Source organism: Nelumbo nucifera, chromosome 6, assembly GCF_055504915.1.
Source record: "Nelumbo nucifera cultivar China Antique chromosome 6, China Antique-T2T, whole genome shotgun sequence".
Lineage (NCBI taxonomy): Eukaryota > Viridiplantae > Streptophyta > Magnoliopsida > Proteales > Nelumbonaceae > Nelumbo > Nelumbo nucifera.
This window is the reverse complement of record NC_142654.1, coordinates 45182199-45204486: the sequence shown is the minus strand read 5'-3', so window position 1 is coordinate 45204486 and position 22288 is coordinate 45182199. Positions and strand designations below refer to the sequence as shown.

The window sequence follows — 22288 nt, the reverse complement described above, 5'->3', positions numbered from 1 at the left end:
TTATTCAAGTAGTTAATAATCCATAGATTCCTCCCCAACCCGAGCAAAATTTTTAGGTTTATAAATTGGATAGGTATCAGTTGGGGTTAAACCTTTTCATTGGTTGGGCCACGTCTGGTTTGGGCTTTGCCTTTATTTCAACAGAACTTATTAAGGCCCAAGTCTAAGCCAAGGCCAACCATCAATCCTAGATTTTGAGCCTGTGCCCGACCATCATATAAAGCTCGGATTGCGATAAGGAAATTTTTGTTCTTTGTCTCTTTCTCATTTTCTAGAAATCTCTCTTCCATATTTGTTGCTAACATGTAACTATTTACAATGATGCCATTAAAGAGCTAACTACTCTCTCTTTTTCTTGCCTAATTATTTAGATTAATAAATTAATTAATAATTTAATTTCTCTTTCTCTGGATCCTTATTTTTTGGGTTATCAACGAGTTAGGTCTAGTGTGGTATAGCATGTACCTGTCTCGTCCCAATAATTAATGAATTTTTTTTATTCTTTTGTTTCGCTAAACTAAATTATTAGTTTATATATTTAAATACATTATTTTAACTATTATGTATAATTTTTATTTATTTGATACAACCCGACACCCAATAATAAATGAGTATTTAGTTATTTTGTTAAATTAAATTGTTGATTTGTTTATTTTACAAAATTAAATAAAATATTATCCATAGATTTCTATTTTTTAATTTACTAAATTATTCAAGTAATTAATAATTTATTTAACTATTTAGTTATTTGAACCTCTCTCCCTAAGGCTAATATTTAGGGCTATTAGTAGGTTAGGTCTCAGCTTGGATTAAAATTATTAACGGGATCAATAGAACATATTTATGCGCAAGTTTGAGACCAGGTTGAACTTCGGGTCTACATCTTGAGCATGAGCCTGAAGTTCATATAGAGCCCTAATCATGGTGAGAAAATTCTTTATTTCTCTCATTTTCTCACCTAATTACTTATATAGTTATGCTTTTTAGTTAAAAAATATTTATTGAACTTACTAAATTACTTTAGTTTATAAACAAATTATCTCTCTCTCTCTCTCTCTCTCTCTCTCTCCCTCCTGAGTTACATATTTAAGGTTGTCAATGGATTGGGTTTAGATCTAGATAGTTTGGATATTTAATTATTTTTCCAAAAGTTAGTAAATTATTATTCATAGGTTTTAATTATTTCCGTAACTAAATTATTCATCTAATTAATGATTTAATTTATGAACAACGGATTAGTTCTGGTGTCGAATAGGCTGTAACATGTCTTGTCCCAATAATAACTGAAATTTTATTTATTTATTTTACTAAATTAAATTATTCATTTATTTGTTTTAATATATTGAATAAATTATTCTCTATAAAGTTTTATTTATTTATGTCAACGTGTGACCAATATTTATGGTTGTCAATGATGCAAGTTTGGTTGGGGATAGCTTGGACTAGTCTTGCACCAATCACAAGTGAATATTTATTTATATTTTTTTGTTAAAGTTAATTATTGATTTATCTTTTTTATAAAATTAAGTAAATTATTATCCATAGACTTCTATTAACTTAATTTATTGAATTCTTTAATCAACAAATTATTTTTCTCTCTCTCTCCTAGAGACTATTTTTAGGGTAATTAATATGTTTAGTGAGGTGTGGGATAGGATGTACCTGTCCCTTCCCAAAAATAAATGTAATTTTATTTATTTATTTTACTAAACCAAATTAATCATTAATTATTTTACAAAATTAAGTAAATTGGTATCCATTGGTTCCTATTTATTTAATTTATTGAATTATTCAAGTAGTTAATAATCCATAGATTTTCCCCCCAACCCGAGCAAAATATTTAGGTTTATAAATTGGATAGGTATCAGTTGGGGTTCAACCTTTTCATTGGTTGGGCCACGTCTGGTTTGGGTTTTGCCTTTATATCAACAGAACTTATTAAGGCCCAAGTCTAAGCCTAGGCCAACCATCAAGCCCAGATTTTGAGCCTGTGCCCGACCATCATATAAAGCTCGGATTGCGATAAGAAAATTTTTGTTCTTTGTCTCTTTCTCATTTTCTAGAAATCTCTCTTCCATAGTTGTTGCTAACATGTAACTATTTACAATGATTCCATTAATAAAGAGCTAACTACTTTCTCTTTTTCTTGCCTAATTATTTATATACTTATTTTAAAAAGTTAAAAGATTTTATTGATTTAATTTACTAGATTATTTAATTATATCCCTCTCTATCTTAGTGCTCGGTGTCCAATATTTTAGGGTTGTCAACAGGTGGAGATTGGTGTAGGTAGCTTGGATATTTATTTATTTTATTTTATTAAATTATTCAATTACATATTTTAAAAAATTAAGAAAATTATTATCCATAGATTTCTATTTATTTAAATAACTAATTGACTTCATTAATTAATAATTTATTAACAAGTTAAGGAGGTTGGGAGTAAACTTGTTTATAGGCAGTGCCAAGTTTGGGTTGGACTTTGTCTTTATTGATTATAATATATTGAAGCCCAACTTTAAGCCCAACCCAACCATTAGACCTATCTCTTGAGTCGAGCCCGACGAGGAAAGTTTTAATACGCTGGGTTAATCTAAGTTTAAACAACGACTCTATGGTTTTAATACGCTTTGTTCTTTTGTTGGTTGATGTGATTATGTCAAGTTTTCACATCGTGGCTTTTTCGCATTCTTTAAACGGGTTCGTTTGGATTGATCCACGTTTATTGTCTTTGTTTTGATTTAAGTAAGTCAAGTTTAACTTTTTGATGGTCTTGAGTTGATTTCCCTAGGTCTCTAAATATGTCGAGTTTGTTTAACTTAGAATAATGAGATTATCCAGTCAGTGGGATAAGTTATGTGGGTTTGTTTAAGTTTGATTAATGAGATTAAAGTGGTAAAAATATATGTTCTTATAAGTTAAATTGATTATTTCATTTTATTCTTCGAATTATTTTAGATTTTCTAGATGGGATAGTTTGGGTTGATCTTGGTTTATTCGTTTTATTTTCCTTTGCGTCGGTCTATTTACATTTTTTAAAGGAGTTGAGCTGATTTCCTAGCTTATCTGGGCATCCTGGGTTCGTTTCAGTTATTAAAGGTGGTTTATTGTTCTTATAGGTTTTGTAAGTTGAAATAGGTTAGATTGATGTTTGGATGGTTGGATTGGGCTTGGTGAGTATTGGACAATGAGTAATTGGTTCTACCTAGGTTTGGCAAGACTAAATTTCCAGTTATTTTAAAAATGGGCTTAATCAACCTTAGCTATATTCGATGTCTACTAAATGGTTTTATTTATTTCGAGTTGGATTCATTTGTATTAGAATAGGTTGGTTTGAAAGTGAGTTATCTAAAAGACTAAATTTCCAGTTATTTTAAAAATTGGCTTAATCAACCTTAGCTATATTCGATGTCTACCAAATGGTTTTATTTATGTCAAGTTGGATTCATTTGTATTAGGATAGGTTGGTTTGAAAGTGAGTTATGTAAAATTGTCTGAATGTTGTTTCAATTTTGTTGAATTTTATTTAACTTTAGAGAAGGTCGGTTTGGATAGTCTTGCATTGATTGGATTGATTTCAACTATGTTTTGCTTTGATGGCTTCTCTCTAGCAATGTCTTGAAAGATTTGGTTGGATTTTGTTAAAAAAAAAGTGGATTAATTCAACTTATGGTTCTGTTATATCGGTTACTGAATGACTGATTCGGCAGACCTTGCAGGGTTTTGTTGCTTCGAATTTGGGTTGGCCACGCTGGGTTTGGTTTGTGCACTACTATAATGGATTCTATTCTGAGGATTTTTATATGAGGTTGAGAGTCATAATGGCTTATAATTTTCAAAACAAATAACGTATTATCCTTAGGGTTTTTGAAGACTTTTCTGACTGAGTAATTGTAAGTGATAAGAATATTAAATGCTTTGAAAAACGAAAAGTTCTTTTTTGGTTTTTATAAGTCTAGTGAGATTGTTCGGCACAAAGACATCTATGCGTCCAGTGGAGAGTACCTTCAATCTGTTCCTATAGGTTCTGTTTTGGCACTTATAATTCCCACTGAGTAGATTTAGCTTTTCTAGATACGTTGGGTTAATCTATGTTTAAACAACGACTCTAGGGTTTTAATACGCTTTGTTCTTTTGTTGGTTGATGTGATTATGTCAAGTTTTCACATCATGGCTTTTTCGCATTCTTTAAACGGGTTTGTTTGGATTGATCCACGTTTATTGTCTTTGTTTTTATTTAAGTAAGTCAAGTTCAACTTTTTTGATGGTCTTGAGTTGATTTCCCTAGGTCTCTAAATATGTTGGGTTTGTTTAACTTAGAATAATGAGATTATCTAGTCAGTGGGATAAGTTATGTGGGTTTGTTTAAGTTTGATTAATGAGATTAGAGTGGTAAAAATCTATGTTCTTATAATTTAAATTGATTATTTCATTTATTTTTCTTCGAATTATTTTAGATTTTCTAGATGGGATAGTTTGGGTTGATCTTGGTTTATTCATTTTATTTTCCTTTGCGTCAGTCTATTTATATTTTTTAAAGGAGTTGAGTTGATTTCCTAGCTTATTTGGGCATGCTGGGTTCGTTTCAGCTATTAAAGGTTGTTTACTATTCTTATAGGTTTTGTAATTTGGAATAGGTTAGATTGATGATTGGTTGATTGGATAGGGCTTGGTGAGTATTGGACAATGAGTAATTGGTTCTACCTAGGTTTGGCAAGACTAAATTTTCAGTTATTTTAAAAATGGGCTTAATCAACCTTAGCTATATTCGATGTCTACTAAATGGTTTTATTTATTACGAGTTGGATTCATTTGTATTAGAATAGGTTGGTTTGAAAGTGAGTTATCTAAAATTGTCTGCATCATGTTTCGATTTTGTTGAATTTCATTTAGCTTTAGGTTGGTTTGGATAATCTTGGATTGATTGGATTGATTTCAGCTACGTTTTGCTTTGATGGCTTCCCTCTGGCAATGTCTTGATAGATTTGGTTTGATTTTGTTAAAAAAAAGTGGATTACTTCATCTTACATTTCTGTTATATCGGTTACTGAATGATTGATACGCCGACCTTGCAGGGTTTTGTTGCTTCGAATTTGGTTTGGCCACGCTGGGTTTGGTTTGTGCTCTGCTGTAATGGATTCTATTGTGAGGATTTTTATACGATGTTGAGAGTCATAATGGTTTATAATTTTCAAAACCAATAATGTATTATCCTTAGGGTTTTTAAGACTTTTCTGACTAAGTGTAACTGATAAGAATATTAAACGCTTTGAAAAACGAAAACTTCTTTTTTGGTTTTTAGAAGTCTAGTGAGATTGTTTGGCACAAAGACGTCTATGCGACCAGTGAAGAGTACATTGAATCTGTTCCTATAGGTTCTGTTTTGGCACTTATAATTCCTACAGTGTAGATTTAGCTTCTTCTAGATATGTTGGCTTAATCTAAGTTTAAACAGCGACTCTAGTGTTTTCCTTTTGATTTCCTTTTGATTTGAGCACGGCAGGTTTAACTTTTTGATGGTTTTGTGTTGATTTCCCTAGTTCTCTAAATATGTAGGGTTTGTTTAACTTAGAATAATGAGATTATCGAATCTGTCGTATAAGTTATGTGGGTATGTCTAAGTTTGATTAATGAGAATAAAGTTGTAAAAATCTCTGTTCTTATAAGTTTAATTGATTATTTCATTTTTTTTCTTTGAATTAATTTAGATTTTCTAGACGGGATTGTTTCGTTTGATCTAGGTTTATTCGTTTTATTTTCCTTTACGTCGGTCTAGTTATATTTTTTAAAGGAATTGAGTTGATTTCCTAGCTTATCTGGGCATGCTTGGTTTGTTTTAGTTAATAAGGCAGTTTATAGTTCTCATAGGTTTTGTAAGTGGGAATAGATTTGATTGATAGTTGGTTGGTTGGATAGGACTTGATGAGTATTGGATAATGTGTAATTGGTTCTACCTAGGTTTGGCAAGGCTAAATTTCCAGTTATTTTAAAAATTGGCTTAAACAACCTTAGCTATATTCGATGTCTACCAAATGGTTTTATTTATGTCGAGTTGGATTCATTTGTATTATGATAGGTTGGTTTGAAAGTGAGTTATCTAAAATTGTCTGAATGTTGTTTCAATTTTGTTGAATTTTATTTAGTTTTAGAGTTGGTCAGTTTGGATAGTCTTGGATTGATTTCAGCTGCGTTTTGCTTTGATGGCTTTTCTCTAACAATGTCTTGAAATATTTGGTTGGATTTTGTTAAAAAAAAAAGTGGATTAATTCATCTTACGGTTCTGTTATATCGGTTACTGAATGACTGATTCGGCAGACCTTGCAGGGTTTTGTTGCTTTGAATTTGGGTTGGCCACGCTGGGTTTGGTTTGTGCACTATTGTAATGGATTCTATTCTGAGGATTTTTATACGAGGTTGAGAGTCATAATGGTTTATAATTTTCAAAACAAATAACGTATTATCCTTAGGGTTTTTGAAGACTTTTCTGACTGAGTAATTGTAAGTGATAAGTATATTAAACGCTTCGAAAAACGAAAAGTTCTTTTTTGGTTTTAGAAGTCTAGTGAGATTGTTTGGCACAAAGACATCTATGCGACCAGTGGAGAGTACCTCCAATCTGTTCCTATAGGTTCTGTTTTGGCACTTATAATTCCCACTGAGTAGATTTAGCTTTTCTAGATACGTTGGGTTAATCTAAGTTTAAACAACGACTCTTGGGTTTTAATACGCTTTGTTCTTTTGTTGGTTGATGTTATTATGTCAAGTTTTCACGTCGTGGCAGTTTCCCATTCTTTAAACGAGTTTGTTTGGATTGATCCACGTTTATTGTCTTTGTTTTGATTTAAGTAAGTCAAGTTTAACTTTTTGATGGACTTGAGTTGATTTCCCTAGGTCTCTAAATATGTTGTTTAACTTAGAATAATGAGATTATCCAGTCAGTGGGATAAATTATGTGGGTTTGTTTAAGTTTGATTTATGAGATTAGAGTGGTAAAAATCTATGTTCTTATAAGTTAAATTGATTATTTCATTTATTTTTCTTCGAATTATTTTAGATTTTCTAGATGGGATAGTTTGGGTTGATCTTGGTTTATTCGTTTTATTTTCCTTTACGTCATTCTAGTTATAGTTTTTTGAAGGAATTGAGTTGATTTCCTAGCTTATCTGGGCATGCTTGGTTCGTTTCAGTTAATAAGGCAGTTTATAGTTCTCATTGGTCTTGTAAGTGGGAATAGATTTGATTGATGGTTGGTTGGTTGGATAGGGCTTGGTGAGTAATGGACAATGTGTAATTGGTTCTACCTAGGTTTGGCAAGACTAAATTTCCAGTTATTATAAAAATGGGCTTAATCAACCTTAGCTATATTTGATGTCAACCAAATGGTTTTATTTATGTCGAGTTGGATTCATTTGTATTAGGATAGGTTGGTTTGAAAGTGAGTTATCTAAAATGTCTGCATCTTATTTCAATTTTGTTCAATTTCATTTAGCTTCAGATTAGGTCGGTTTGGATATTCTTGGAATGATTGGACTGATTTCAGCTACGTTGTGCTTTGATGTCTTCCCTCTGTTAAAAAAAGTGGATTAATTCATCATACACTTCTGTTATATCGATTACTGAATGACTGATTCGGCCAACTTTGCATGGTTTGGTTGGCTCGAATTTGGGTTGTCCACGCTGCGTTTGGTTTGTGCTTTGCTGGAATGGATTCTATTGTGAGGATTTTCATACGAAGTTGAGAGTCATAATGGTTTATAATTTTCAAAACTAATAATGTATTATACTTAGGGTTTTTGAAGACATTTCTGACTGAGTAATTATAAGTGGTAAGAATAATAAATGTTCTGAAAAACGAAAACTTTTTTTTTTGGTTTTTAGGAGTCTAGTGAGATTGTTTGGCACAAAGACGTTTATGCGACCAGTGGAGAGTACCTTGAATCTGTTCCTATAGGTTCTGTTTTAGCATTTATAATTCCCAATGAGTAGTTAGTTTCTCTAGATATATTGGGTTAATCTAAGTTTAACAACGACTTTAGGGTTTTAATACGCTTTGTTCTCTTGTTGGTTGATGTGATTATGTCAATGTTTTCACGTCATGGCTTTTTCTCAATCTTTAAACGGGTTTGTTTGGATTGACCCACGTTTATTGTTTTCCTTTTGATTTGAGCACGTCAGGTTTAACTTTTTGATGGTTTTGAATTGATTTCCCTAGTTTTCTAAATATGTAGGGTTTGTTTAACTTAGAATAATGAGATTATCTAATCTGTCGTATAAGTTATGTGGGTATGTCTAAGTTTGATTAATGAGAATAAAGTTGTAAAAATCTCTGTTCTTATAAGTTTAATTGATTATTTCATTTTTTTTCTTCGAATTATTTTAGATTTTCTAGACAGGATAGTTTCGTTTGATCTAGGTTTATTCGTTTTATTTTCCTTTACGTCGGTTTAGTTATATTTTTTAAAGGAATTGAGTTGATTTCCTAGCTTATCTGGGCCTGTTTGGTTTGTTTCGGTTAATAAGGCAATTTATAGTTCTCATAGGTTTTGTAAGTGGGAATAGATTTGATTGATGGTTGGTTGGTTGGATAGGGCTTGGTGAGTATTGGATAATGTGTAATTGGTTCTACCTAGGTTTGGCAAAACTAAATTTCCAGTTATTTTAAAAATTGGCTTAAACAACCTTAGCTATATTCGATGTCTACCAAATGATTTTATTTATGTCGAGTTGGATTCATTTGTATTATGATAGGTTGGTTTGGAAGTGAGTTATCTAAAATTGTCTGAATGTTGTTTCAATTTTGTTGAATTTCATTTAGCTTTAGAGTAGGTCGGTTTGGATATTCTTGGATTGATTGGATTGATTTCATCTATGTTTTGCTTTGATGGCTTCTCTCTAGCAATGTCTTGAAGGATTTGGTTGGATTTTGTTAAAAAAAGTGGATTAATTCAACTTACAGTTCTGTTATATCGGTTACTGAATGACTGATTCGACAAACCTTGCAGGGTTTTGTTGCTTAGAATTTGGGTTGGCCACGCTGGGTTTGGTTTGTGCACTACTATAATGGATTCTATTGTGAAGATTTTTATACGAGGTTGAGAGTCATAATGGTTTATAATTTGGAAAAACAATAACATATTATCCTTAGGGTTTTTGAAGACTTTTCTGACTGAGTAATTGTAAGTGATAAGTATATTAAACGCTTCGAAAAACGAAAAGTTCTTTTTTGGTTTTAGAAGTCGAGTGAGATTGTTTGGCACAAAGACATCTATGCGACCAATGGAGAGTACCTTGAGTCTGTTCCTATAGGTTCTGTTTTAGCATTTATAATTCCTACTGAGTAGATTTAGTTTCTCTACATATGTTGGGTTAATCTAAGTTTAACAACAACTTTAGGGTTTTAATACGCTTTGTTCTTTTATTGGTTGATGTGATTATGTCAATGTTTTCATGTCATGGCTTTTTCTCAATCTTTAAACGGGTTCGTTTGGATTGATCCTCGTTTATTGTTTTCCTTTAGATTTGAGCACGTCTGGTTTAACTTTTTGATGGTTTTGAGTTGATTTCCCTAGTTCTCTAAATATCGAATATGTCGTATAAGTTATGTTGGTATGTCTAAGTTTGATTAATGAGAATAAAATTGTAAAAATCTCTGTTCTTATAAGTTTAATTGATTATTTCATTTTTTTTCTTCGAATTATTTTAGATTTTCTAGACGGATAGTTTCGTATGATCTAGGTTTATTCGTTTTATTTTCCTTTACGTCGGTCTAGTTATATTTTTTAAAGGAATTGAGTTGATTTCCTAGCTTATCTGGGCATGCTTGGTTTGTTTCAGTTAATAAGGCAGTTTATAGTTCTCATAGGTTTTGTAAGTGAGAATAGATTTGATTGATGGTTGGTTGGTTGGATAGGGCTTGGTGAGTATTGGATATTGTGTAATTGGTTCTACCTAGGTTTGGCAAGACTAAATTTCTAGTTATTTTAAAAATTGGCTTAAACAACCTTAGCTATATTTTCATTCTGATCATGAGAGCTTAAAGTTCTTGAAATCCCAAGGTAAGCTTAATAAAAGGCATGCTAAGTGGCTGGAGTTCATATAAATGTTTCCTTATGTGATCAGGTACAATATGGAAAGAAAAATGTCGTTGCTGATGCATTATGTAGGAGGTACGCATTACTTACTACTTTGTTGTGTGCTATCATTCAAAAGAACTTAAGGCAGTGGAAAAACTGTTTTCCACATATTGAGTTTGCATATAACAGGTCTGTTCATTCTACTACTTCTTTTTCACCTTTTGAAGTTGTTTATGACTTTAATCCTTTAACTCCTCTGGATATTTTACCTTTTCCTACTAATGAGCATGCTAATCTTGATGGTAAGAAAAATGCAGTTTTTGTGAAGGATTTACATGCCAAGGATCGGCTAACATTGAAAGGAAGAATGAGCAATATTCTAAGCAAGATAATAAGGGGCGTTTGAAGGTTGTTTTTGAACCTGGAGATTGGGTTTGGGTGCATATGCGTAAGGAGAGGTTTCCTACACAAAGGAAACCAACCAACCAACCATCAGTCAAATCTATACACACTAACAAAACTAATTAAAACAATAAACTCCCTTTACTAACTGAAACGAACCCAGTATACCTAGATAAGCTAGGAAATCAACTCAACACCTTTAAAAAATATAACCAGACCTAAGCAAAGCAAAATTAAATCAAGCCAAATAATCCCGTCTAAATAATCTAAAACATTTTGAAGAAAATACAGGACATAATCAATTTAACATATAAGAAGAGAGATTTCTATAACTCTAACCTCGCTAATCTAACTTAAACAAACCCACATAACTTACACAACTGGCTGGATAATCTAATTATTTTAAGTTAAACAAACCTAACCTAATTAGAGAAGCTGGAAAATCAACTCAAGTCCATCAAAAAGTTAAACTTGACCTGCTCAAATTAAAACAAAGACAACAAACGAGGATGAATCCAAACAAAATCGTTTAAAGAATGAGAAAAAAGCACGACGTGAAAACTTGACATAATAACAACCAACAAGAGAACCAAGTATATTAAAACCCCAAAGTCACAGTTTTAACTTAGATGAACCCAACAAATTTAGAGAAGCTAAATCTACTCACTACGAATTATAAGTGCCAAAACAGAACCTATAGGAACTGATTCACTGTACTCTCCACAAATCGAATAGACGTCTTTGTGCAAAACAAACTCACTAAACTTCTAAAAACCAAAAAATGAAGTTTTCGTTTTCTGAATCGCTTATTATTCTTATAACTTATGATCATTCAGTCAGAAGAGTCTTCAAAAACCCTAAGAGATAATACGTTATTGGTTTTGAAAATTATAAACAATTATAACTCTCAACATCTTAAAAAAATTCTAACAACATAACCCGTTACAGCGGTGCACAATCCAAACCCAGCACGGCCAACCAAAATTCGAACCAACACAACCATGCAAGGTTGTCTGAATCTGTCATTCAGTAACCGATATAACAGAAGCATGGGAAGAAACAGTCCACTTTATTTAACAAAATCCAACCAAATCTATCAAGACATTTTCAAAAGGAAGCCATCAAACCAAAACGTAGCTGAAATCAATCCAGACAATCTAAGACTAACCATACCGACCTGACCTAAGGCTAAATTAAAATCAATAAAAATGGAACAATATGCGGACAATTTTAGATAACTCACATTCAAACGAACCTATACTGATAGAAATGAATCAAACCCAACATAGATAAAACCATTTGGTAGACATCGAATATCGCTAACGTAAATCAAGCCCATTTTTAAAATCCCGGGAAATAGACTCTTGCCAACCCAAGGTAGAACCAACTACACATTATTCAATACTAACCAAGCCCTGGCCAACCAACCAACAAACAGTCAAATATATAAAAAGTAATAAAACTTATTAGAACAATAAACTCCCTTTACTAACTGAAACGAACCAAGGTTAAACTAGGAAATCAACTCCGCACCTTTAAAAAATATAAACAGATAAACCTAGATCAACCCAAACAATCCCATCAAAAAAATCTAATACATTTCGAAGAAAAAACATGACATAATATATTTAACCTATAAGAACAGAGATTTTTACAACTCAAACCTCGCTATTCTAACTTAAACAAAACAAACCAACATAACTTATACCATTGGCTAGATAATCTAATTATTGTAAGTTAAACAAACCCAACATAGTTAGAGAAGCTGGGAAATCAACTCAAGTCCATCAAAAAGTTAAATCTGACCTGCTCAATTCAAAACAAAGACAATAAACGTGGATCAATCCAAACAAACCCGTTTAAGGAATGGGAAAATAACACGACGTGAAAACTTGACATAATCACATCAACCAACAAGAGAACCAAGTATTGGATTGGATGGTTGCTAAAGACAATTAGATGACACTCAAAGGGTGTTTATGTCTTTTTAAATGCCACTTAACGACTGTTTAATGGGCTGGTTAACGACAAGTATTGGATTGACACATTTTGAAAGTTCAGGTATTGAGTTGTCACGTTTTAAAGTTTGGGGACCAAAGTGACACTAGGCCCAATAATTTTCCCTTAATTTAATTATTGTTTTATATATTACTCTTTTTCTTAAATCTCCCTTTAGGCATTGAGCCCAATCGGAATTTTTGTTAGTATCAATACTAAATAAAAACACTAATTTAAATTAATTACTACTTTACTAATTAGTGTTTAGTAATTAATAGTAACTAGTAAGTGGGAAACACAAAAGACAACACATTGGAGTGCCCGAGTTGGGTTAGGAGTCAAACTATCAAAGAGTAATTACTAATTAGTATTTACTAATTACTAACTCTTGTTTGATTTTTCCCTTTTTCTACTAACTCAGTCATTTTATTTTTTAAATACGGTATGGATTGGTTCAGTTTAAACCCTGTTTCGTTCGGTTCAATTGAGGGATATGACCAAACTAAATAGTGGGTTAGGTCATCAGTTTGAACCGAACCAAACCGAATGTACACCCCTACTTGTCATATAAATTAAACAGTTATGTAAGGGACACTTTCGTCATATTCTGAATTCTCAAATCATACCTTGTATTATGATAGAGTCCCTCTTATGTTCGGACATTCTCAGAATTCCCTCTCACCACTCTGTTCCACAGTCCAACGCGCCGGTGTGTGGTGAGTGGCCAACGGGATGCTCGGGTTGGGGCTCGAAGAAGATGAGGACAAGAGATGGGGAGGGGAGAGTTCGAATGACCTTAAAACTTTTGAAAGAAGCCCTGTTTTTGAATTTTGTCTTTTTGCGGGTGGTTAAACCGGGTTTGTTCAGCTAACGGCTGAACACCCGCTAATATTAGTATTTTTGTCGAAATGCCAATGTGGCCCACGAGTGCATAAAACGTGGACTCTCACAATCCGGACTTCGGTCCCAACTTTACACTATCTCGGATTCGGACTTCCGGCCAGGCCCATTAGAATTTTGACAAAACCCAAGCCCGAGCCCGGCCAATGAACAGGCTTCGGACGTTCTGAAAATTCCCTCTCCCCACTCCGTTCTCTTTTTCTGTCTGGCTGCTTATTCCCTTTTTGATCTGTCTGGCTACTTTGGATGGAGGTGAAGGACACGGTAATTCCCGAAGGCCACCACCGCTCGATGACTAATTCTGTTAGAATTTTAAATATACCGTTGTAAGAATCGTGGTATTTATTCTGCAATCTTTGATACGCTTTACCTTGTCATTTAAATTGATTTTGTAACGGTCTAAATCCTTATCAATCGACCTGAGAGCAAGAGATCATCGATTAATTTCTATATAAGAGTTGGTGTTTTCCATTCAGAGAAGAGCTCGATATCGTGCTTCTTAGAAAAGAGAAAACAGAGAACAAAACCACTCGATTTCCTCAGACTTACCTGCGAATGGCGATCCATGGCTCCAGAGCCAGTTCACTCAGGTGGAGCTTCGCAGCTTGAATTCCTATGTGAGTAATCCTCAAAACCCTAAAACCCAAGTAGCTTTCTTGTTTGTGGGTTTCTTCGATGTTTTGTCTATTTTCTTGATTTGGCGGCTGGTTTCTGCAGTTCCTCTCAATGAGGAGGGAGATCGGGCGAGTGACAACCGTTGGAGAGTCTTTGACTGAGGGAGATCGGGCGAGGGAGATCCCGCAGTTCCAGGACGTCGGAGCTGAAAACCGTTGGAGAGTCTTTGACTGAGGAAGAGAGGGCTGCGTGTTTGATCGAATCGTATCGGGACATGGACGAGGAGGTATAGGATTTTGAAGTCTTCCTTCGGGTGAGTATAAAAGATCATAGCGAATGATCTTTCTATGATATGTGTAAAGGTGTACTATGTGTAACTCTATTTTATGTTGGCCAGTAGATGCTTTGATTCCGAGACAGAGCTGTGTCGAGTAATGGGCATATAATCGTATTAGTATGTAATGCAGCAACTGTCACCAATAAGGAAATGTTCTCGGAAACCTTCTAGAGCACCAATAAGGAGTTATTTGATGCGAGCTGATGGTCATCTAGGTACTAGGAAAATGCCAAAAGCTATGAGTTGAGGTTGTGAAAACTGAGAAATGACCTGATGACTCGTGGTTTGGCAGAGGGACCTAGGATGGGCTGGAATTATGATATGATAAATGTAGCTGACCCAGTATAATTGGTAAATGTCTCTGTTGAACTGAATCAAGTTGAGTCCAGTTTTCAGAGAATTTGGCTTGTTGGATGATTGTTCTGGATTTGAAACATAGGGTACATGGTTTGTTTAAATGGTCTATTTTAAAAATGCCTTCCTTTGTTTATATTTTGTTTGGTAGATCCTTTTGTGTTATATGCCTTTGTAATGGTTTGTCAACTTCTCAAGTACCTTTTATTGCTGTTTATATTAGTAGTAATGGTCTATTGACTTTTAAAATAAATAAATATAAAGACCATTCAATACCTGAATGGTCTATTAGATTTTATGGCTGTGATTTATGAGTCAAATGAAAATAATTTTTAAGTTTTTTTGGTGTTGCTTCTGGTTGTCCACATTTGTATCTCTATGCCAGCCTGATGATGCCTTTTGCACTTTACCTTTTCTTGTAGCACTTTAGAGGAGCTAAAAATCCATTATTTTCTGCAAGTAATTTGATGCAGTTTTGCACCAATTTCTCAAAACATTGCAATGCATCGTGTCAAGATAAATCTGAAACTTATTGGAAATGGTTTTAGGAGGTTCCTTTTTTTGTTCTCCATAACAAAGCAAAATTACTTTCTCCAATGTCAAATCCTGAAAATGGAAATGATAATTATATTTGCACCTGAAATTTGCAAATAGAACTCATTAGTATAAATGCCTTCTGTCTTACTATGTCATCTATAACATGCATAATCTTACCAAAGAGATTAGACTCATTTGCTTATATATTATATGTTGAGGCATGATTAAATTTGATCATGTCTAAGCAGTCATATAAAAAAAAATTTTGGTCTCAGTAGAGATGATTGGGCATCATTGCATTTTGTGATAAAAATTTTTAACAGAACTGAGCTAGTTGACTGAGGAATTGATATAGCTTTGTTGCCAGACACCCTGATCATATCCATCTTGAGACCCATTATTATTTTTTTCTGTTCCCCCATGCATGTATTCCTTATCTATCTTACCCAGCAGAGTTGGGAAGCTCATCAAGATTTTCAGAAAACATCCCACCCTTCTAAGTTCTAACCTTCTACCTATCGGAATATACACATTCCTTTTTCCTCCCTTACCAAAAAATTCCTGCCAGGGTTATAAATTGGCCTTTCTAGCAGGGTTTCTGTTCAACAACCTCCTACCTAAGGATGGATCCAGCCTATGGGGCATGTCTCTCCTCATCCATTCGCACCATTGAGTGCCCCTGGAAAGTCTGCGGACACGATGCCCACCTGGCAATGTTAAACTCGGCTCCTTCCGCTTTGCAAGGAACCAGATAAGGGCCACCATGACTCTGTGAGGGTGTACTTTGTAAGCAACGGGTGGATAAGGCTTATCACCTTTGGACGTATTGGACATACACTTACTTTACTAAGCTCTCGGCTCTGATTCTCTGCCCACTAGCTCTGGTTCTCTTTGGCAGCTTGGTACTAACTTGCCTGTTAGAGTCCCCTTGCCTGGGTCATCCTCTCGGGCTCTTTGATGTGTTTGATCTTGTAGATATGACTTGATGACCTTAGTTCACATTGTTTGAGCTGTCATTGCCAGACTCAGCGCGATTTGGTCCTCATCACCTTGTGTATGTCTTTTTCTCTGATGTACATCTTCTCATGTACTACCTCTTTTAGTTAATCAAATATTTTGTTATCCTTTCTCAAAAATTAAAATAAAGTAACACCATTTGCTCTTTTTTAAGCTATCTGGATAGAGTGCTACAGCCAGATCTTTGACTCAAAAGCTTCCATCATAGAGGTTGTTATGCATAGGACTGAGTGATACCTGATCTGCTGGCAAAGGGACTCAGCAATTCCAGGGGTTACAGCTAAGCAATCCAGTGTAACTGGGATTCCATCTCTCTCTCTCTCTCTGATGCAAGCTGTCTTGTGTACATTCTGTTCTTTGTTTTGTTCATCTGAGTATATATCTCAATACTCCATTATAAATGAAGAGTTTTCCTGCTTTACAGCAATATAATCATATACCACTTAAAAAAATGCTTATTCTGAAGAAAGTCATTGGTAAAGAAACTCAAGTTGAAATGAGGGAAGTGTTGGGAGTGTTATATTTAGGAGGGGAGTTTTCTGAACAGTTGGAAGATGGGGAAATAAGAGAGCAGAAATCGGGGGAAGTTTTAGAAACAGAACACTATGTGAGGTTCAATTGAAAAGAATGGGGTGGGAGTTAATTATCAAAAAAAAAAAAAGAATGGGGTAGGAGTTTAGTTGACACCGGTAACCATATTTGGAGTATGGTTTTTGGATAGAGGTCTGAGAGAATCCTTGTTTTTTCTTGTTTGTAATGGTTCTTATATTTGGGTCATAGTTTTCAAAGTGTGACATACCCATTATGTGTGCCATACCGCCATTAGTCTATGTAAGTTCTTATTTGATTGGTCATGATGGGGAGTTTAGGATGCTTGTTGGTTCTCTTGTCCTTTGTGGGTAATTCCTTACAACCTATTTTTGTGTCTTCATTTTGTTTTAATGAATTTTTCTTTACCATAAAAAATGCTTATTCTGTCCAAGATTCCAAGGAACTTATTCCACAAAAATCCACTCAAATAGATTCAAACTAATCCCTACTGGCCGCATAAACATCCTTATATCAAACAAACACTCTTTGTCTTCTAACAAGCATATAAAGAGGTTTCATTATTCAAATCCATAATTCTTCAAACAAATTATAATCACTCAAACCGAAGGGTTATTAAAAGCTGAAGGATATTATCAAATTATTAGCTTTAACCTAAAACCGAATCCATTAGAACAGAGCCCAAACGTATCCAAACATGGCCACTGCAAAGTAGAACCTATACAACCACACAATGACGGCCCAATCTTTCATTCAGTAGCCAATCCAATCAAAGATACCGAGACATTGGCAAATCAAAACCATTGAACCAAAACATAACTAAAATCAATCCAAACAACCCAAGATTATCCAAACCGACCTACCTATCAATACAAAGACAAATCAAACTCAACAAAATTGTAACTAAACGCAAACAATTTTATAGTACTCACTTTCAACAAAACCACTCTGCAAAGCTTAACCAATCTGGTACACGTCTGATATAGCTACGATTGATTAATTAAAGGCATTCCTTCAAATCCCATGAAACTGAGTCTAGCCAATCCTAGGTAGACCAACTACACAATATCCAAAGCAAACCAAGCCCTAACATCCAATCAACCTGCAATCAAATCCATAACAGTGTATTCGGCCAGGCCTTGTTACAAAGGCTGGGCCGAACCCATGTGGCTGATGTGTAGATCAATGCTTGGGTCCCACGCTATACAAGGAAGCACAACTGGGCAGCAGTTAGGACGGTTAAGTGAGCACATAAGCTTAATGGGCCTAAAGCCCATTTCAAACTGGGCTATTTATTTAGTTAATTAAAGGGGCAAATTCTGAGATAGAATTAGCAGATAGGATAGGGTCAAGACCCTATCCACTCAGAGAGTCCAGATCTGAATGCAATTCAGATCTAGAAACCTCCTAATGAGATTAGGAGAAAGCTAATCTAATCTGCAGATAAGATAAGGGTTTATCCCTATCACCTAAAGAGAGGTCTTATCCAAATATGATTTGGATAAGCTGCTCCTAATGAGATTAGGAGCTGATCTTTTTTAGGTTAAAAAAAGAAGGAGGGGGCGGCAGCGTTTAGAAAGACATCAGATTTTCTGTAGTGCAAAAATCAAGAAGAGAGAATTCTGACCCTGCGAATAATCTCTTGCCACCTCCCTGTTCTTGCCGCCCTGTTTGCCAGTTCGATCTCCAGTTGTGGAAGAAGTCAATATTCGATCTTGACATCAGTTCTTTGTGAAAGGATTGAAAGGAAGCTGTGTTCACATACCATCCTGCTGTTTTTGCGAAAGACAGAGTTCTTGGAGAAGAACACTACTGATTCTGCTCCATCCTGCACTGCACCATCTTCAGTGGGAGCAGTCTTTGGATCCTTCCTTGGGCGTGAACACCTCCATTGGGAGATACTACTTCTCCGTATCAGGTATAATTCTCTCCTACTCCTTTTGGTTCAGATCTGATTCAGTTTAAGGTTCTAGAATGATCTTTGAAAATATGATTTTCTAAATAGGGAATGTGATTCCCAGTTGAAGGGAGAGAAAAATTTTTGAAATTCGCCCCCTTATTCCACAATCTTTGGGCGACCATGGGATGGATCTCTCATCCCTTCAGTGGTATAGGAGCCAGGTTCAAATCTTGAACCATTTTGTTTCAGATCTGAACCTGCGCAAATGGGCAGAAGGTGTTCTACCCGATTTGCGCAGATATGGATTTTGGGAAATCTGTTCCCAAAATTAATGGGCGAATAATCTGAAATTATTTTTATATAAATCTGATTATTATTTAGAACTGTTCTTAATGATTTTCTTGATTTATGGGCTGTTCGTACAAGAGAAGATCGAATTCTTGGTTTGCGCAGGGAACCTGCGATTTTGCAGTTCTTGAATTAATTTTTGGTCTGTAAATAATTTTTTTTTAATTTTCTAGACTCAATGTATAGGTATTCGATCTGATGTAATTATTAATAGAAATAGCATTTCTATTTATTTTATTTTGGATCGAAGATGGCGGCGCAGAAAAGGAGATTTCGCAGAGAAGAAGTTTTCGTAGATGGGAGAATTGCATTTTGCGATTTGCAGTTTGTGAAACTACCAACTGTGGTCTAACCTCTGTTTTGCAGGGTGGATTGTGCGAACAGCCCTATTTGACTGATTATTGGTTTTATTTCATCAGTATTTAATTTCAGATTATTTTCTTGAATTAAAGATTTAATTAAAAATCAAACCCTAGACCCATTCGAACCAAGATTGGTTCAAATTGTTTGAACCGAATCTAGGGTTTAATCAAGGCTGAATGTCAGCCCTAATTTTCCCACTAACAGGCCTAAGGATTGATGTTTAATTAAATGGTTAATTCGGCCCAACCAGTAAAGGCCTAGTTTTAAAAGGCCGAATCTAGGGTTTAATCAAGGCTGAATGTCAGCCCTAATTTTCCCACTAATAGGCCTAAGGATTGATGTTTAATTAAATGGTTAATTCGGCCCAACCTGTAAAGGCCCAGTTTTAAAAGGTTAAAACTGCTGAAAGCCCACTTAACATTTAAAGCTATATGGGCTGAACCATTCGGCCCATGTACCTAGATAATATTAATGGTTAATATTATGGATTTTAAATGGGCTTCAAATGGGCCTTACAGATGATTAATTGATTGGATCAATTTATACCTACATGTGATGTATGGATGTGTGATGTGCTACGTACATGGGCCATAAGTACTTGGCCCATGCTCCATCGACAGTGGCTCTTGCGCACACCATGGCTGAATGCACATCATTGCCATGGTGTTCCTTTTGGTCATTGGATGACCTCCCTCAATGGTGGGCCCCACACCTCATCGAGAGGTTATGTGCGGAACCCTAGCCAATTTAGGCCCACTGAAATCTGGCTTTATGAAAGTCAGTGGGAGCCACTTTGGTTTGACCTAAAATAAGGATTATGGCGTAATTAACTATTCCCTCCGGCTAATATGAGTGCATGTGATAGGGAGATTCATATGATGAACTCTCTAAAGGCCTTCCATCATTAGCATGAGGATGGGTCATTCAGTAATGAGGAAATGCACCAGAAAATGGGCTATCCATTTGCTGTTGGGCTTGTCTGAGTGTTTCATAAGATGATAGGGGCGTCATAGACCGATGTGGGAGGGGCTTTACCAGAAAATGGAAACTCTCTCACGGTACCTTGGCGTTCACGAACATGATGGGTAAGACTCACTGGACAGAAGGGTTTACCTAAAAACGGCTCTGAACCTTGTCTGACAGAGGCCAAAGGGAAAGCTCATGTGATGAGTGGATATGATCCTTCACAGAAAGGTGGTGGGGTTATGCAGCTGAAACAGTTGGCTCCATGCACCCTATGTGATTTCCCACATTTCCAGAGACAACCTATAGTCTCCGTCACTGGGGAAGGAGAGAAATCTCAGAGACGAATAAATGGAAATGGAACGTAGATTAAAATCCATATTTATGAAATGAACATGAATCAAATAAGGTTGTGGACTGATGTTTGCTCTTTTATCAGAAAATGGCAAACGGATCATTTGCAAAACTGCTTGATGACAACAAGTTAAAGGGCCCAAACTATGCTGACTGGTACAGGAACCTTATGCTGGTCCTAGCTTCTGAAAAGCTGGACAAAGTGGCAAAGAATCCTGCCCCGGAGCGTCCGGGTGATAGGGCTTGAGGCCCAAATGAGAGACTATCAAGAATGGGAGGAAAAAAACTCCCTTGCCCGGTGTTACATCATTGCCTCCTTAGACAACCCAATACAGAGGCATTTCGATCAAATCGAACTTGCCAAAGACATATTGGACAGTCTCAGGACAATGTATGAAGAGCAGAATCGTTCTACTCGACAAAAGGTCTTGAAATAGTTCATGACCGCACAAATGCCCAAGGGTCAACAAGTTCACGACCATTGTCTTTGGATGATGGGATACATCAACGAACTGGAGGCTCTTGGACCCGGGCTGGACCTTGCAACCCAGATAGATGTTATCCTTAATTCTTTGCCTCCTTCCTTTAATCCGTTCATCATGAATTATAACATTAACAAGCTGAATGTCAGCTTGCAAGAGCTCAGCAATATGTTGCAAAGAGCTGAAGAACTGATTAGAAAGGATGAGCCTGTAGCCATGCTTGTTGAAGCTGGCAAGACAGGCAAGAGAAAGAGGAAGGCAAAGAAGCCTCAGAAGAAAGCCACTAAGGGCAAGAAGCAGAAGAAAGACAAAGCATCGGATGCCTGTCACTTCTGCAAGAAGACCGGCCACTGGAAAAGGAATTGTCCTGCCTACCTGGAATCCAAGAAAGGTAATTTCGAAACATGTGTTATAGAAACCAATTTATTGGTAGCTTCTGCGTCCTGGTGTATTGACTCCGGGGCTTCAACTCATGCGTGTAACTCACTGCAGGGGTTCAAAGTAAGCAGAAGGCTGAGTGAAGGAGAAGTCACACTCTACTTGGGAACTAATGCAACTGTTGCAGCTGCGGCGACCATAGGAACCGTGGAGTTATTTTTTAGAGAAGGAACAATACTGAAAGATTGTCTTTATGTACAAAATTTAAGGAGAAATTTGATTTCTGTTTCAAAACTGTGTGCAGATGGTTATTCTGTCTTCTTTAGTAATACGATTATTATTAAAAGAAACAACAGATTCATCGCATACGGGGAACTAGAGAACAGTCTCTATGTTCTACATCCTTCTCTAGAAACTAACATAACCGAAACTACGTCGGTTGAAATCCCCAAAAAGAGAGCCCGTGATACAGTTAATCCCACGTGTCTGTGGCATTACCGACTTGGCCACATCGATGTTGACCGAATCACAAGGTTGGTAAAGGATGGTCCTTTGGATTTTCTAACTGTAGAAGATCTTCCCACTTGTGAGCCTTGCCTACAAGGCAAGATGACGAAATGGCCATTTAACGGTAAGCCTGAAAGATGTACAGGCACACTTGACCTAATACATACTGATGTATGTGGTCCCCTGAGTGTTAGGACACGAAATCAACACG

At 35.5% G+C, this 22288-nt stretch overlaps 1 long non-coding RNA gene across 1 annotated transcript; it reads left to right on the top strand.

The window, feature by feature from the left end:
- The first annotated feature begins 13452 nt into the window (after nucleotides 1-13452).
- Nucleotides 13453-21573, top strand: LOC148790828 (uncharacterized). Its single transcript, XR_016077197.1, has 3 exons — nucleotides 13453-13990; nucleotides 14091-16270; nucleotides 16388-21573. It is a non-coding gene; the product is annotated as an uncharacterized LOC148790828 (long non-coding RNA).
- Nucleotides 21574-22288: the final 715 nt, after the last annotated feature.